Source organism: Rhinoderma darwinii, chromosome 2 (assembly GCF_050947455.1).
Source record: "Rhinoderma darwinii isolate aRhiDar2 chromosome 2, aRhiDar2.hap1, whole genome shotgun sequence".
In the NCBI taxonomy this organism is placed as follows: domain Eukaryota; kingdom Metazoa; phylum Chordata; class Amphibia; order Anura; family Rhinodermatidae; genus Rhinoderma; species Rhinoderma darwinii.
The window spans coordinates 401,675,426-401,694,362 of NC_134688.1; the positions used below are offsets into that span (position 1 = coordinate 401,675,426).

At 39.3% G+C, this 18,937-nt stretch overlaps 1 protein-coding gene across 2 annotated transcripts in view; it reads left to right on the plus strand.

The window, feature by feature from the left end:
* Positions 1-18,937, plus strand: part of PTCHD1 (patched domain containing 1) — a 108,469-nt gene that overhangs the window by 33,770 nt on the left and 55,762 nt on the right. The gene's annotated exons all lie outside the window — the stretch shown is intronic.

Consider the following 18,937-nt stretch of genomic DNA (forward strand, 5'->3'; position numbering starts at 1 on the left):
TCCATTGGATTTGTAATCAACAATAGCAAATCATCCGCAAAGGCTGCCAGTTTATGATTATGACTCCCCACCTTCAATCCTTCAATCTCAACGGTTTGTCTTAATTTCGCAAGCAATGTCTCCATCACCATACAGAACAGAGACGGGGACAAGGGGCAACCTTGGCGTGTTCCATTTGTAATAGAAAAATAGTCTGACAAAGAACCGTTCACTTGAATTCTAGCAGATGGGGAAGTATATAGAGAAAATATAGCCTCAATAAACACAGGAGGAAAGTTAAATTTAAGTAAGGTAGCTCTCATGTACTCCCAACAGACCCTATCGAATGCCTTCTCTGCGTCAGTACCAAGGAGAACCATAGAGTGCCCCCGACGCCTTATTTGACATATTGCATGTAACACCCTGCTCACATTGTGTCTACCTTCTCGACCCTTCACAAATCCCACCTGTTCTTCATTAATTAGTTTCGGCAATATTGGTTGAATGCGAAGAGACAGAATTTTAGCCCACCACTTCACATCACAATTCAAGAGCGAAATAGGTCTATAGCTCCCACAGCATTCTAGGTCCTTTCCCTCTTTAGGAAGAATAGTTATAAAAGCTTCCAATGCTTGCTTAGGCAATGAAGCTCCCTTCATCAGGGAATTACATACTTCCACAAACCTTGGTACTAATTGCTGACTAAATTTTTTGTAGTACGAAATAGGTAGACCATCTGGCCCCGGGCTTTTTCCAGACGGTATCGAATGCAACACTTTCTCAACCTCCTCTTTAGTTATAGGCGCCAGGAGCTCCCCACAGTCTAACTCAGAGAGGCCAGGAACCGTGATAGAATCTAAAAAACTCCTTATTTTGCTAGTCTTCTCCTGTGGTGTCAACCCCTTATCCCCAACCGGGTTTCCCAGATTATACAGTGAAGAGTAAAAGGATTGAAAAGTCTTTGCTATAAGCGGAGTGGTGTTCACCTTTACCCCTTTGTCATCTTTTATGGTCTCAATAAATGTTTTGGACTGTCTTTGACGAATCAAACGGGTCATTAATTTGGAGCCTTTGTCTCCATGGAGATACATGTGGCTTTGAGCAGCCAAAAAGGCCTTCGCCGCCTTTACATTCAAATGATCCTTAAGTTCCTGACGTAACTGACTTAATTCCCTATAATCCTCAGACGAGTTAGTATTTTTATGTGATACTTCCATTTGAGATATCTTATGAAGCAAGTCTAGAATTTGAGCATTTCTTTGTTTTTTAACCCGTGAGGACAGGGCAATAAGTTCTCCCCTCATAAAAGCTTTTTGCGTCTCCCAAAGAATTGGCCTGGAGATTTGTGGAGTATCATTAAAGCCATAAAATTCTTCTATTTTTAGGCCAAGTGCTTGACTATGCTCTTTGTTTGCGATAATGGTATCGTTCAATCTCCAGGTCCATTCCCTACGAGGTAAATTAATCAATTCTAAGGAAAGCGAAATCGGAGCATGGTCTGAAACCGTAATGTTTCCTATATCCGCCTGGAGTAACGAAGGAACAAGGACCGTGGGAATGAATATATAGTCAATTCTATGATAAGTCTCGTGTGGTGCAGAGTAAAAAGTGAAGTCTTTTAAGGACGGATTCCTAACACGCCAGGCATCTACTAACCCCAATTGTGACAGGCTAAGTTTAAGGCGACGCATGGCAGGTATGGAGAACCTCATGTTAGAAGAAGTGGAATCCAGAGCGGAGTCTAAAGATACATTGAGATCTCCCCCAAAAACAAGATAGCCTTCGCTAAACGTTTTAAGAGAACAAAGAGTTTTGCGCAACCACTTCAATTGTCCTACATTAGGTGCATATACAGCTGCTATCGTAAACTTTGTGTTGGAGATGTGGCCCTTCAAAAAAACAAACCTTCCCATAGGATCTAGCAAAGAAGCTTCTACTTTAAAAGGAGTGTCTTTGTGTATGGCAATAGAAACCCCCCTCGATTTTGAAGAGTAAGTGCTATGGAACCATTGTGTGTATAAATGCGTAGGTAAGTTTGGGATATGTGTAGGCCGAAAATGAGTTTCTTGCAGCATTAAGACATCCGGTGTATTCAGCTTTAAGGAATGAAAAATACGAGATCTCTTTTGAGGAGAGTTCAACCCCTTCACATTGAAGGAGCAAATACGTAATCTACCCATGATATTTTACATTTAGAACCATTCTGACTGTAGGAACATTCGTTAAGTGCCCCCACCAGGGAGATGAGACCAAATCAACAATAAAACGTATAACAACAAAACAATAAGGAATGGTATCAAAAGGAAACCTCCATATCATCCCGGAAATAGGAGGTGCTATCATGATGCACCTAAGCATCCAACAAATCCCCTGCCAGAGGGGAGGGGGGGAGAAGAAAGTTGCCATTTTGTACAAAACAACACACCAATTCTTCATAACTCTTCAGACATGAACCAAATACTAATTCACTTATTAATACTAAATTGAGTCACTGCATGATAACACAGGAGGATTGAGAGAAATACATACACATAAAGTGAGTACAAGTCATGGCCTACTTTATCTTTGTTATAACAATCGCCTTCCTCCCCCTTATCACCGTGAATTTGCTACAGTATATTGGATCTACCTGAGTACAATATATAATGCCCAACATATATAAACAATCTCAACATTCTCAGCATTTCTGTGAAGAAATATAAACTAAATCACGTTAAGACATCATTCAAGTGTCCTCTGCCATACGCGTCTTCTTGCCTCTCGGAGACTTGGGCTTGGGAGTAGGTTGCCAAGGTTCTTGCACTGAAGGCAGTCCCAAATCCAGCGACACCGGCATCCAGGACGGAATCTCCATAGGCTCTATACCCAGCTTTTTCCATGCAGTGTCCAGGTCTTCAGGTGTGCGGATGGTGATCTGCCGCCCTTCTTTCATTGTAGCCAGACCGAATGGATAAAGCCAACGAACCGGTAGTTTCTTAGCACGTAGCGCCTCTGTAACCGGCTTCAGAATGCGGCGTTTGGCCAGTGTGCTTGCAGCCAGATCTTGGAAGAGTAAGATCTTAGTCCCTTCATATACAACTTCCGGAGCATCCCTTGCAGCTCTTAAAATGGCCGCTGTGTGAACATAGCTCAGGATCCCACATATGACATCACGTGGAGGTTCACCAGCCCCAGGCCTGGGGCACAGGGCCCGATGTACCCTTTCTACCGTGATATCCAAAGCCAGCTCGGGACCTATTAATGAGCGAAAAATAGAATCCACCGCTGCAGGTAAGGTATCATGGTCAGTTGACTCGGGGATACCTCGAAGGCGAACATTCCTCCGTCTACTCCTATTTAGAAATATGAGCATCCTCCAGCGCCATTACCCTATGGCCAATGTGATGCATATCGGTTTTGATATCAGATAAGTCTTTCATCACAGGCATAAGTGCCTGAAGCAGTGTTTTCTTCAGATAAGCCCTAGATATCGGTACAGAGTCTGCATCCCCCGCCGAGTCTGAAGGCGCACATGAGCTATCTGAATCCTCTCCCTGCTCACAGCGTGAAGATGTCGGCGCCATCTTGGATCTGCTCTCTGCAGGCGGCATCTTTTTGCCGAAGTATTTGTCCATGTCGGACGATTGTTTGTGGGATTTGGGGGTACCTGCATGTTCCTTGGACTTATCTCGACCTGTCCTCACCATTTTAGCCGAATGAAGTGGGCAATATCCTGAAGAATCGGTGGATGTAGTGTGGAGCGCCGGGATTACACGTCCATCACCTTGCTCGGCAAGCTCCGCCCCCCTCTGTCATCTCTTTTAAACAAATAATTTATTGTTATTAAGACTGTGGTGTTACCTATTGTCACAAACTAGCACGGCAACTATCATCACTACAGGAGCGCCCACAGAAGGAGTGATGTTTTCAAAATTGGTTTGCTAACATGATCATTATTGATATGGGATCAATTGGGATTCCTTGGTATCTATTTGAAAACCAATCTGTCATACCTGTCATGGCTCCATTATAAGAATAAACCATGAAGCTAGTAAGAACAGAGCCTTATTGACACTCATTGGCATCAGTATATGTGTGGCCCGGGCTGGCCTTCAGTTGGACGATGACTTGTGTGGTACATTCTGTCCATGGTACCCCCACAATATGATGTACGATCATACAGCGTATAAATAACCATACCATACAGTGCCTAATTATAAGCTCCATACAATGTAGTGCCCAAAAAATAGTTTTATACATTGGCCAAAAATAGTTGGCTAAAATACATCGCTATACGGTGCTGCCAACACCATACACAGCAAATATAGTATACTGTACAGTGCCTAAGTAGTGGTGCCACACAATGCCACCATATTGTGCTCAAGTGATACTACCATACCATGACCAAATAACAGCTAAATACATACAAATGTAGCATCCATATCTTAATTCTGATAACTTGCTGCAGCGTGATAACTTATCACTTAAGCTATTGAAAAAGCAAAAAGTTAATGTTTCTTGCCACAGTGTATTTAACTCGTGAAAAGTCAAGTTAAAGATTGCTACATCTGTAAGACATTCTAATTACAGTGCTATACAATGTCGAAATAAAACTTCTATACAATTATAATTTATTGGGGTAAGAGTCTCAGGTACCAGGTCATCAGTGATGCCCACTTCAGAAGTGGCAGATTATGAGCCCTGCGCTTCCACATATATCACATATACCCTAAGCCTGGCACTGTCTGTGGCAGTTTCCAATATTTTCTTTCACTGGTGATTTTGCTGCTTATATTATATAATTGTTCTGTTCTTGTTGTAATGCACATCAGCTTACTATTCACTGGCTTTCTGGTTAGCTTCAGTTTATACACAGCAGCAAATCTGAACAATAAGAGCTGCAATTTAAAGCATGAGGGAGGGACAAAGCAGTACCCTGTGTGGATAACCCAGAAAGAAAATCACGAGCTCACATAAGACATAGCAGCTAAGCAGAAGTCCATGATCATTATTGTACCCTAATAGTACAGAGCTAAAAAGCAGCTAAACAGTAAACCATGAAGCAGATGGTCAGGGGAATTAGAATTACATGCTCTATATCTCTATTATGGTAGCTATCCTGTGTTATATTTCTCTTGTAGGCTTAATTAGCATTTCATAGAAATGTCATAAATATTACATGATATAAAATATACCGACGAGAAAATAGAGCTTATAGTCAAAAATTATGGAAATATATCAATTTTATTACACAAAATAACACACATTTAAAAACACATGATAATAAAGACTCTAGTACTAACACTGTGGTACATGGTTCAGCACGGAGACATAATAGTTAAACGTTATACTGGCATAGAATGCAGGCTATATACACTGCCCACATAGATACTACACTATCACATAAAAATGGATTGTGTATTGGTAGCCCATAGTGACCTCACAATCTTATAAAGTTTAAAGGCAAATGCCGGGTATAGGGAGGATCAACAGGGGGTACCCCCTGAGGAAGCAACCATTAACAGCGAAACGCGCGTTGGGGTTCCCTGTGGTGGATCCTGCACGGATGTGCATAGATATTTTTCATCCCTTCAAAATGGGTAAGTTTGCATTGCTATAGTGCCCACCTAACAATTGTTTGGCCCCTGTTGATCCTCCCTATACCCGGCATTTGCCTTTAAACTTTATAAGATTGTGAGGTCACTATGGGCTACCAATACACAATCCATTTTTATGTGATAGTGTAGTATCTATGTGGGCAGTGTATATAGCCTGCATTCTATGCCAGTATAACGTTTAACTATTATGTCTCCGTGCTGAACCATGTACCACAGTGTTAGTACTAGAGTCTTTATTATTATGTGTTTTTAAATGTGTGTTATTTTGTGTAATAAAATTTATATATTTCCATAATTTTTGACTATAAGCTCTATTTTCTCGTCGGTATGGTCTAATAACTATGGAGTAGTCGATCCGATAAATTATGGGGGGAAGTTGGTGTCTTAAACTTTACCCAGCCTGTAACAAATATGTGGTCAGAGTCTATTTTCTTATGATATAAAATATGTTGTTTTTTTCTGGCCTTCTGAACTTAAGTTTACATCTCTTTTTACTTTATTTAAATGCTGTGCATAAATCTTTTGTATGATTTTCTTTTTTAGAATATGCAGTAAGTACCACTGCCAGAGATTTATTTTCAATCTAGAAAGTCAAACATTATTTTCCATTCTGTGACACATGGACAAGTCAAATAACAATGTCATTTTTCATTATACTGTCACTTGATTTGAAAAAATGAGATTCTGAGATTGCAACAACTATTGTAAAGATGCTCCAAATATAATGATAAGTCTATAGATAAAAAGATACATAAGGTGTTGCAATACATTAATACCAAAGTGCATATGGTAGTGCCATATAAATAGTACCAATTACCAATGATCAAAGACTAGCTCTTGTTAGTGGTTCACTCATTTGGTGCTGCTTTGCTTTAAACTTAACAGGACAGTAAAATAGCTGCCAGTGGTTAATTTTCCTAGTTTCCACAGCCGTTGTCATTGTCCAGCTCTTACTGACTACACAATGTCACCATCTTTGTTATGTGGAAGGTGCAACAGTATATACTGTAAGTGCTTATATGCTGGATCTAAGGGTATGTTCACACGCACTGTTTTCAGACGTAGTTCGGGCGTTTTACGCCTCGAATTACGCCTGAAAAAACGGCTCCATTACGCCTACAAACATCTGCCCGTTACTTGCAATGGGTTTTACGGTGTTCTGTTCCCACGAGGTGTTATTTTACGCGTCGCTATCAAAAAAGGTGCCCGCGAAAAAAGAAGTGCATATCACTTCTTGGGACATTTTTGGAGGCGTTTTTCATTGACTCCATTGGAAAACAGCTCCAATAACGTCCGTAAAATACGCCACGAAAAACGCGAGTTGCTACAAAAACGTCTGAAAATCAGGAGCTGTTTTCGCCTGAAAACAGCTCCGTATTTTCAGACGTTTTTGGTCACAGCGTGTGAACATACCCTTATTGTTATCAATCACATCTTAGAACTCACACTCTTCACATCCTCTCCAAACGGAATGTTTTACTGTATCTGAGGCTATCTATGTTGTCTCGATCAATCTATCAATATTACTGATACATATCTCTCTATATAAATTAGATTTACAGAGATTGATACATAAACACCTATATAAGAAATCACACATGAACCATTATTAGCGAAAAATAGACAATATTTTATTGAAAGACAAAATCTTTGAAAATAAGTACATTGGCGGTAACATTACCCATAGAAAAAGGATCCCCACATAGGTCGGGTCCCCTCTATAGTAAAGTGCAAATAGTGCATGCAAAGACTAGTACATAAGTAATACGCTGAATATGGATAGAAACCATCCGAAGCAAAGTAGTATAAAAAAAAACAGACAGCAGAAAGGTACAATTAAGGAGGCATACAGACCAGAACTATGAGGGGATCAACCCCCAACATGTGTTTAGCACGTAGCTTCTTCCGGGGGCTATATGAGATTGATGCATAGTAACAAAGTTTGTAAGGCTAAAAAAATACATAAGTCCATCCAGTTCAACCTATTTTTCTGCAATGTTGATCCAGAGGAAGGAAAAGACTAATCTAAGGGAAAAAACGGATTCCCAAATTCCTGGATCAACCACCCATCTCCAGTAATCTAGTGCCCATAATTTATAATTGTATTAAAATTATACTCATGAATGGAATCCAGTCCCCATTTGAACCGTTTTAGTGAATTCATGATAGATAAATATCATCTTGTAGTATCTGTGTATGTATTATTGATCTTTAAAGATCCATCACATACTATCGTAGGGAGTGGAGATAATTTCTGGATAGAACCACAGGTCCCAGCAATTCCACAAGGAGCAACATATGCAGAGCTATATGTCTATTCACTAATGGTGGAGACCAGATTATAACAAACAAAGGTTGCCATTATTGGTACAAATATGGACTATTTAAACAGTAAAGTACATACTGTATATATTTCTTCAGGCACCTTGGACTTTGCTTGTCTTTACCTGCTCCAAACCAAGGTGAATGCATTTTTTGGACAGTATTATTTAGACAGAGATATATAGATAGATAGATAGATAGATAGATAGATAGATAGATAGATAGATAGATAGATAGATAGATAGATAGATAGATAGATAGATAGACAAGAAAATGGCGACAGCACTCTGCGAACACCAGTGCCACTTAAAACACTTTATATAAATAAATATGCATTACTGCTGAATCTACCTAGAATAGTGAAGTTCTTAGCACACATTTTTATCAAATTGTCTGAGCCCACCTGCCACGATAAGGCGAGCTCACTTATACGGTGGGTCCCTACACTGCTCATACACCCAGACCAGCGACTAAGACTGCAGAATACACTTGGGAATGGTAGGAACTAGCATTAAACTAATTAAAAGCACTCTAGGGCAGAATGGGTGGTGTGCAAGGTCAAAAATAGAGGCAGTCACTACCCCTTTGTATATACAATACACAAGAGAGTATGATCAGCACATTGCAGCAAAATGAAGAAAACGTGTATACAGGTGCAAGTACGCCTGTGACTGCAAAACAATACACAAGAAAATGGCGATAGCACTCTGCGAACAACAATGTCACCTAAAACACTATATATAAATAAATATGCATTACTGCTGAATCTACCTACACTAGTGAGGTTCTTAGCGCACATTTTGATCAAATTGTGTGAGCCCACCTGCCACAACAAGGGGACCTCACTAACTCACTTATAAGGTGGGTCCCTACACTGCTCATATAGAATAGATTAGATGATAGATAGATAGATAGATAGATAGATAGATAGATAGATAGATAGATAGATAGATAGATAGATAGATAGATAGATAGATAGATAGATAGATAGATAGATAGATAGATACACAAGAAAATGGCGACAGCACTCCGCGAACACCAATGCCACTTAAAACGCTATATATAAATAAATATGCATTACTGCTCAATCTACCTACAACATTGAGGTTCCTAGCAAATGTTTTGATCTAATTTTCTGAGCCCACCTGCCACAACACGGCGAGCTCACTTATATGGTGGGTCCCTACTCTGCTCATACACCCAGACCTGCGACAAAGACTGCAGAATACACTTGGGGAGGGTAGGAACTAGCATTAAACTAATTCTAGCAAAATGAAAAAAAATGTGTATACAGATGCAAGTACACCTGTGACTGCAAAACGATACACTACAAAATGGCAACTGCACTCTGCGAACAACAATTCCACCTAAACCACTATATATAAATACATATGCATTACTGCTGAATCTACCTACAATGGTGAGGTTCTTTGCGCACATTTTGATCAAATTGTGTGAGCCCACCTGCCACGACAAGGTAACCTCACTAACTCACTTATAAGGTGGGGCCCTAAGCAGGATAGGACAGGACAGGACAGGATAGGATAGGATAGGACAGGATAGATGTGATCTCAGCATCATACTTTGAGACGAGTAAATACTAAATAGATTCAGTACTATGCTATCTTGTTTGCTACAGTTGGAGGGTAAGAGATATGAGATGAACAGAAACAAATTGCAAAACATAATTTGGGACCAATAAAAAAAACCTCAGTTTTAATCATTTATAACCATAGAGTTCCCATTTACAGTAGTATCATGACATAGTAAAACTTATATACAATAGCAGCAATACAATATACTTTTACACAGTAAAGTTTGCACAATATTGCCTACAAAAATATTCCAATAGAAGCAGCAACTAATACTTTTTTCCAATTTTTTTATTTTTTTTTCCCCATTCCCAAATCCCATCTATCGGGAAGCTTGGAGATGATAGACTTTATTTGAATATGGGTTTCTCAATAGATCCTTGTGTATTGCCACCGCAAAGATAACTTAGAGGGCTATATTCCCCAACATGTGTATATAGACTAAATTCTTAAATGTTAGACCTGATTTACTAGTCGCTAGTCAATTTAGGCTGATAACCAGAACTATGAAAGAACAGTCAAGTCATCCATAGAGACTGGCATACTGACTTGACTGTACTTTCATAGATCTGGTTATCAGCCTGAGATGACTAGCGACTAGTAAATCAGGTCTAACATTTCAGAATTTATTTAAAATGCAGAGTAAATAGAATTTGCAATCTGAATGGTATACAATCTCATCTAACAAGTTAAATATGTAACATAATAATATAACATAGTTCTAGTTTTTACCCATTTTTTTGAGAATATGGAATCTTTATTCACAAATTATAGCTGTGGATTTTAAACTGGGAAAGATAAATCAATTCTTGCGTCCTGCTATTTGACACCTTCTAACAAATTGAATTGTTTCCACCCTTTTACTCTCCATATTGCAAATTATTTTATTTAATAATTTACTTTATCTGGCTTGTATTTCCGTTTGCAAACCCTTTAACCTTAGTTTCACTTTAACATTTCTTATCAATAACTTTGGCTTCTACTTGTAAATTGGTTCCTGTGGTTTATTTAGTTATTGATAAAAAAAAGTATTGTTTTAAAATTTATTTCTCTTGTGGTTTTAAAAATTAACGGCAAAATATCATATTATGTTGTACATAGGAAGATGTTATTTATAATGTGACTCATTGCTCACTATAGTCTATGTACCTGCTACCATGAAGGTAGAGGATTATATCCTTTAGATATATCTTATGTATAATTAATACATAACACGTAAACTACTATTTAGAGGACTGTAAATATTGTCATAAAAAAACAAAGTAAGCTATAAGTTTGAAATTTGTAACAGTGACACATTCTCATATTGGCCAGTTGACCTGATAGTAAACTGGACCCAATGTTGTTGCGTTCACCTCTAGAGATAAGCGAACAAACTCTACACAAATTTAATTGGGTCCAAATTCCCCAAATCCACAACTTGTGGTGTTTGCGGTGTACAAATCGCAGCAAAATGGTGGATACTGGCAAACCATTTTACAGATTAGAGATCGGATCATCAGACCTTGAAGAGCCGTTTCCATAAAGCCTTGTAGGCAGCCTTCCCAAAATACACTGCAGTAATCCCTCCCCCTACCTATATATGTTGCTTTCACTTTGACTTTCTTAACCCTTTCATGACCAAGGGCCATTGATGCTCCTGTGTCCAGGTCAAACCTTCCATTTTTGATATGCACTATTTACAGGGGGGTGGAGAGACATCACGGGTTCCCTCTAGGAACGGAGTCCCCAGCTAGAGCGGGATGGTGTATTCAGGGGATCTCAAAGCCCCGGCAGGCATGGGAGTGCAGGGCTGCTCACACTGAAGCAGCACTGCACTTATTAAACCCCGTTCTAGCCTGCCAACGTTTATATGCGAGACAACAGCACGAGGCATCGGCAGTTAGAACATATATAGCTGTATGGCTGTCATGAAGGGGTTAATGCTGGCTTGGTATTCAAGAGCTTGAAATTGGTTGGACACAGTCTTAGAAGAAATCAGAGGGTCAGACGTGGGTTTTCAGGGCAATTGGGACACTTGCAACATGTGGTGAAATTAATCAGATCCGAAACAAATTTAGGGAAATTCGCTTATCTTTATTCTCCTCCCATTCACATTTTTTAACTGTGTTTCAGAATACATAATTGGTAGTCCATTTCATGTAATCAATTGACCAAAATTATTTTGTCATTAAGACAACCATTTTTTTTCATGTAACATTTATTTTGTAATGGAGTAAAAAGCTGCATTGAACAATGACATACCTCCCTACCACTCCCCTGCAAAGACTACTTTTTTTTTAAATTGAAGCTGGCCGACTGATGAGGTGATGGACATGGATCCAGCTTCAGAAATCGCTGTTTTCTCTAGAAGAAGTGGCGGCTGGCCTTTAAATTTGCTTTGTAGTTTTACATGCTTGCCATTCAAAGGATTGGCCACCATGTCAGACAATGATGGGTGAAATATGCCACTGCAACAGGCATTGTGTGATGTATATGTGCCTAGTACCAGATTTACATATCAGGATGTTTTAGGCACAGAAAATCTGATGCCTTAGACTCCATCCATGAACTAGGCCAAACCTTAAAATAAAGGAGAACATTGCAGGGCACTTCTTCATCAAGCGCCATCTGTAGCATTCCTCCCTGGATGTCCTTCTTTCACAGGATTTCATAATTAACACATAGAGACCTAGAATTTACATATGAATAAATACTTTTCAGTGTACTCATATGTGCATTTTCTATAGTCACACTCACATTATACCTATAGGTAAATCCAGCCCTTCACGTGCCATAATAGGTCATCAGAAGACAGCCCCTTTAAGTGGAAATTCCTAGTGTCCCAGTTTGTTTGTTTTTTGTATTTGCCTTCAAGTAGCCAGTTTAAAGCACCAACGTTTCTAAAACGAAAACTGTCATTGGCTGATTGCTCTCAGTTTCCTTTGTGACATCAAGCAGATGTCACTGTGCGAATTGTAAAGGTGAGGAATACTGGAGCAGCTGTCAGATATCAGCTGCTCTATTCGTTGTGATCAGACACAAACACTCAGTATAGACCAGTGGTTCTTGTTTCAAATGCCAGCAAAAAGATTCAAGTTTTAAGTATTGGTCATAGAGAGAAACACCTGTGGCAATACTTCAGCACTGGAGCAACAAGCTTTCCTGTCAAATTATTCAACAGGGCACTTACCCTGGCATCTGAAACACAGATCGTAAAGATATTTGATATCAGTTATTTAACAGGGAACACAGAACTGATTTTGCTTTTAATTAACTAATCATCAGTACCAAGAAATAAAGCAAATACAGTAATCGTTCTCTATGTAATTTCTATTAATTTACGGTAATGTTTTGCCTGGTACATCGGTTATAAGAACATTTCCCTTTGTCATATATTTCTATGATTAATTCTCTTTAAAATACTACTGTAAAGGATATATGAGTTTGAGGTGTCTGCATTGGGAATTAATTTGTTTCCAGCATTAAAGCAAAAATAATTTATCATTAGACGAGTTGATGATGTACAGGACAAGCCATGATAACAGCAGATTAACATGATGAAGGATCTTTCAGGATTTAATAGGATCTGCCTATTACCCAGGAAATGTATGCACATTTCTATTATGTAGAAAGCCCTGTTCTAAATTGCTCTTCATTTTTTAACTGTTGCCATTGTTTTGCAAATCTGTATTAAGCAACAAATCACATTTTTTCCTAGAAGCGATTTCTTGGAAATAAAAGGCACATAACCTCAGAAATTAATTGGTTCATTCAATTGCTACTCCAAAGATCTGAGATGAAGATATGGTAATTAATCAGAAAAAGTAGCTTTTGTAGCGTGCAATTATTAGTAGAAAAAGTACTGTTGGAGGAGGGTTAATTGCCACTCGTGATATATAAACTATAGATAATGGAATGCAGCAGTAGATACTCAAAGGCTGCAGGCTTAGTTGTATACAAGAATAAAGACATTTTTTAATATAATATAATTGTGTATAAGTTGCTGTTTTTATTTTTGCATAGAACAGGTTTAAGCTTTCAATTTATTAGCAGTGGTTCAGTATGACTGCAGTAAAATATAATACTGCAATAACTGAATAAAATATAAGGGCAACTTTTTGGAGTATAACTGTACTGTAGGTTAGATGGGTGATACAGAATGTGATTCTAGTGAAGGCTGCTGTTGAATAGAACTGGCAGATGCTCATACATACTATTCTTCATTTTTTGCTGCTTTAATGAACATTTGAACTGTTTTATTAAGGTGTCACCGAAAACCTACTTCAGTTGCAAAATAAAAACATCATAAAAAATGAAAAGTCACAGGGGAGTTCCAAACTTTTAAAAAAGGCACAAAACTCCAAGATAGTCTAAAACTATTTATACTGTATAGTTGGGTTCATTATTTCTTACAATACACACCTAGAAATATAGTAACAAATAAAAAAGACTGCATGGTCTATCTAGTCTACCTTTATATTATTTTTTTTTAAATTTTTATTTTAGGATAGATTTATGGTTATCCAGGCATGTTTAAATTCACTTAGGCCCCATGCACACGACCATATTTTTCATCCGTAATTACGGACCCATTTATTTCTATGGGTAATGGACACCTTTTCATATTTTTACAGATAGATGTCAGTTCCGTAGAAAATATAGAACATGTCCTATTCTTGTCGGTAATTACGGCACAGACTCCACATAGAAGTCTATGGGTGCTTCCGTAATTATGGACGGCTATGGATATGCACCCGTAGCCGTCCGTAATTATGGAAGTGATGCTATGCGATGCCAGGTTTGCAGATGTTGCACATCATTTGTGGTTTTCTTCTTTTTGGGGATCCGTATATACTGATGAATTACGGACCGTATTTGCGGATACCGTTCCATATATTCGGATAAGTTGCAGATGACTATGGATTTGTTTTTACGGACAGTATTTACGGATGGATGACAATACGGTGCATGGGGCCTTACTGTTAATTTTCCAACCACATCTGCAGGAAATTTGTTTCAAGCATCAAGTACTCTTTCAGTAAAATATTATTTATGACTCAGATACTGCAGAACCTCTTATTGTAGTAATCTAATAATATGAACTGTTTTCTGTCTTAGTCTAGGACAGCAGCATGATGTCTTTATTAAATTGCCACCGATTTTGTCCCATAGAGTGCAAACTACATTGTGCCCAAAACAGTGGCAGCCACATTGTGCCTCCAAGAGTCAGCTATAGTCAACAAAATGCAATTTATACTTAATTTGCATTTCCCCCAGTACTGTCCACCTTTCCTCCTGTGCAAGGGAATACTTACCATGTAGGAGTGGATTTTACTATAGACAGAGAATTATTTATTAACATGTAATTATTAACTGGCAGAATTTGTTTTTCTTTAACAAGTAGAACATGTATTACTGGGGTGTAATCACATGTGGAAATATGGTGGAGCTCACCAACGGCTGATCTTAGGCCTTAGCCCTATTATTGCTCCATTTCGTAAAATACCTTTAAACTTTTTTGTGCTCCGCATTTTGAGTCAACATTGCCAAACATTGATGATCCACTTTAAAATTGACTGGTAGAATTTTAAGAATACTTTTATATTTAAAAAGGCTCTTTTGAGTAAAATACCGTAAGTAATATTAGCTCACCCAAAAAGTTATTATCTGTGTTTATGCTCTGGGTCACCCTCTGGGTTTCTTAATGCTAGGCTTCTCAAGGCAACAAAAAGAAGTGAGCGGTGATGCTAATCACATTCTCCTCACTCATGCAAATTCTTTTCCCTGAAGGGCAGTGTCTTGTGAATTGCAACCCAAGTCAACACAACCATGGAGCTTAGATCATTTAAGAAAATATGCATATCACACTTAAAGAGGACCTGTCACTAGGTCATATACGTTAAACCGGTTTATTTACCTGAATAGTTCTGTCACCCTTATTCCAGCACTGGTTTTCTTTTTCTTTTTTCTATACCCCCCTGTTCCAGAGATATGGACACTATTGTATTGGCTCTCTCTATATGCTAATTTCCTGTACATAGCCAACAGGGCATATACTACCCTCAAGTTACCTTACACTGATTGGTCAGCATCAGAGGCAGGAAAGCTAGCTCCACCCCATTGGCTAACTACAGAAAATGAGCACAAAGGGAACCAACAAAACACAAACCGCTTCAACTTATATGACCTAGTGACAGGTCCTCTTTAACACTGGAAAGTGTATCTGGAGGCAGATGTTCTCTGATATACTGGATAGGATAGCATGGAGTGGTTGCGGAAGTGCTGAAGTGAAGGTTAGAGGCGTGCTGATATGCAATAGGCAATACCGCTATTAGATTGGCAATGGCTGACTCAAGGCATGGAGTCTAAGAAGCCCCCCTTATCTTCACCATAGACCCCAGCAATAGCTGAGAGGAACATGGTCAGGCAAACCAGGTCAGAAACATATGGATAATTATTGGTACCAGATCAGTGGACAAACTCATAAGAAGAATCCTAGCAAAAGATTAATAACATGGTAAGAGCGATCAAAATGGGAACAGCAGGCATAAAACAAAATCCAAGAAGCAAACCAGGGTCAAACACAGAAGATCAATCAGAGCTGAGGAAGCACCAGAGAATATGCAATATGGGAAAGATAATTTAAGCAATTATCTGCAAGTAGAGTGCTCTTTTAAAGCCCTGGTCATCAAACAGCTATTCGTCGGCTTCCTAGGTATCAGCATTGCCTATGCAGTACAACACTAAGACTGGGTTCACACAACCTATTTTCAGGCGTAAACGAGGCGTTTTACGCCTCGAATTACACCTGAAAACACTGCTCAAATATGTCGGCAAACATCTGCCCATTCATTTCAATGGGTTTGCCGACATACTGTGCCGACGACCTGTAATTTTACGCGTCGCTGTCAAAAGACGGCGCGTAAAATAACAGCGTCGTCAAAGAAGTGCAGGACACTTCTTGGGACGTAAGTTGAGCCATTTTTCATTGACTTCAATGAAGAACAGCTCCAAATTACGTCCGTAATTGACTCCTCGCAAAACGCGAGTACGAGCAATTACGTCTGAAATTCAGGAGCTGTTTTCTCCTGAAAACAGCTCCGTAATTTCTGCCGTAATTGACGTTATCGTGTGCACATACCCTAACACTACTATTCCTTGCACCCTTCTCCCATTAGCAGTGGTGTAACAATGCAATGTGAGAAAACATAACCACTTTACTATTATTTCTATCTGAAATGTATTCTTATGAAAATATAGCTTCCAAAAATCTCTCACCACTTGTGCATGTTTCTTAGATGCATTTACAAATACACACATGGGAATAAAGATTTGTTGCAAGGATTTCTTCTACTGAAAATCTGTTTCATATGTTTGAATAGATTTTCAGCATGTTCATGAATTTCTGCATGCCCCATTTGGATGAATGGGAAAGTTGCAGACATTTCTGCAACAAATCTGCCACGTGTGATCATACCCTAAGGGTATGTTCACACGAGGGCGTCCGTAACGGCTAAAATTACGGGGATGTTTCAGCCTGAAAACATCCCCGTAATTTCAGCCGTAACGGCATGTGCAGGCGCTTGAAGGCTGCGTCCATTACGGACGTAATTGGCGCTGCTATTCATTGGAGTCAATGAATAACGGCTCCAATTACGGCCAAAGAAGTGACAGGTCACTTCTTTGACGCGGGCGTCTATTTAAATTAAATTTAAATTACGCCTCGTGTGACCAGACAAACGTCTGCCCATTGCTTTCAATGGGCAGATGTTTGTCAACGCTATTGAGGCGCTATTTTCGGACGTATTTCGGGGCAAAAACGGCCGAATTACGTCCGTAAATAGGCCGTGTGAACATACCCTAAGAGATCCTCATTATTAAGTAGTTGTGCTCTGTTTTATTTTTATTTAAGCACTGATCTAGAATATATGTCACATAGACATGCTTAGTCCATAGTGTAGTCCCTAGCAAATAGGTTCAAAGCAGAAAGTATAATTTACCGTATAATATAGTGTAATTTATGAAGTTTAATCAGCACCATACTATATAAGCTGGCAGCAGAATTTTTACCTTTTAAAATCTTGTCGCTTGTGGGCCTAACATACTGTGCTGATTCATTTTTTAATGTAGCTTTGTGGGGTTTAAAGTGCAATTTTTCTGACACAGAGCTACAAATACCCTACTTTACTTCTTACTGCCATAAAATTAAATTATAACATTCTGGCTGCAGCTTCAACTAGGGTGTGCTTAAAGTTTATTATTTTATTCAGTGGCGGATTAAGTAGACGATAGGCCCTGGGCTGTTCCACAGACTTGGGCCCCCCTTCCCCACCGCCGCTCTGCCGTGTCTATAGTGAACACCACCTTTTTGTGTGAGCATTGAAAAATTGTTGTTATGATTCCCCTTGTCAAAGGACTGTGTCCCTACAAACTGACATTTCCAACCATCGCTAACTGTATCACACTGTTCAAGAACACTTCCTCCTGACAATAGGAATTGTAACACGCATTAGTCTATTAGTCCTGGGTACACAAAGATATGTAGAATACAAGGATTACCTGTAACAGACATGTCAGGAGAGGGGACTGATCCTCTATAGATCCAGTGACTCACAAGTGATGTCTTCTCTGATGGGAGTCGGTCTCTTTTCTTCTCCATCTGACACAGACCATTATGGTGACTTCTCCTGATAATTCACCTTTGCTCATGGCTTCTGCAGCCATTTCCAGCCTCTATAGAAAAACACAAATTCCGACAACAAGGTCCAGGACCATACATTAAAAGAGTTGTCCGGGCACGGACCGTTCTTTTATACTGATGACCTATCGATGTTCCATTGACAACCCATTTTACTCATACTAATAAATTCGGACCCCAGACTAGATCATAGAATACACACAGACACCAGATGTTCTAAACGAATGCAGTCCCCAGCCCAGAGCCCCCTAAAAAAAACAGCCCCCATCACAAGCACCCTAAATAAATACAGACCTCAGACCTGACCACCTACACTAATAATGACCCCAGACCAGACCCCCTAAACTAATACAGACCCCAGACCAGACCCCTAAATACAAACCCCTAAATAAAGAACCCCTAAATAAAGACCCCTAAACTAAGACAGACCCTAGACCAGGCCCACTAAATACAGACCCCATAAATTAATACAGACCCCAGACCAGACCTCATCTAATACAGACCCCCTAAATACAGAACCCAGACCAGACCCCTAAATAAACAAACCCTAAACCCCTTAAACTGATACAGACCCCAGACCAGACCCCCTAAATACAGACCCCTTTAACTAATACAGACACCAGACCTCCTAAATACAGACCACACCCCCTAAATACAGACCCCCACACCAGACCCCTTAAATACAGACCCATTAAACAAATCCATCTACTTATACTTACATAGCAGCTCTCCTCAGTCTTCTCTGGAATTTTGCTGCTGTTCAAGGA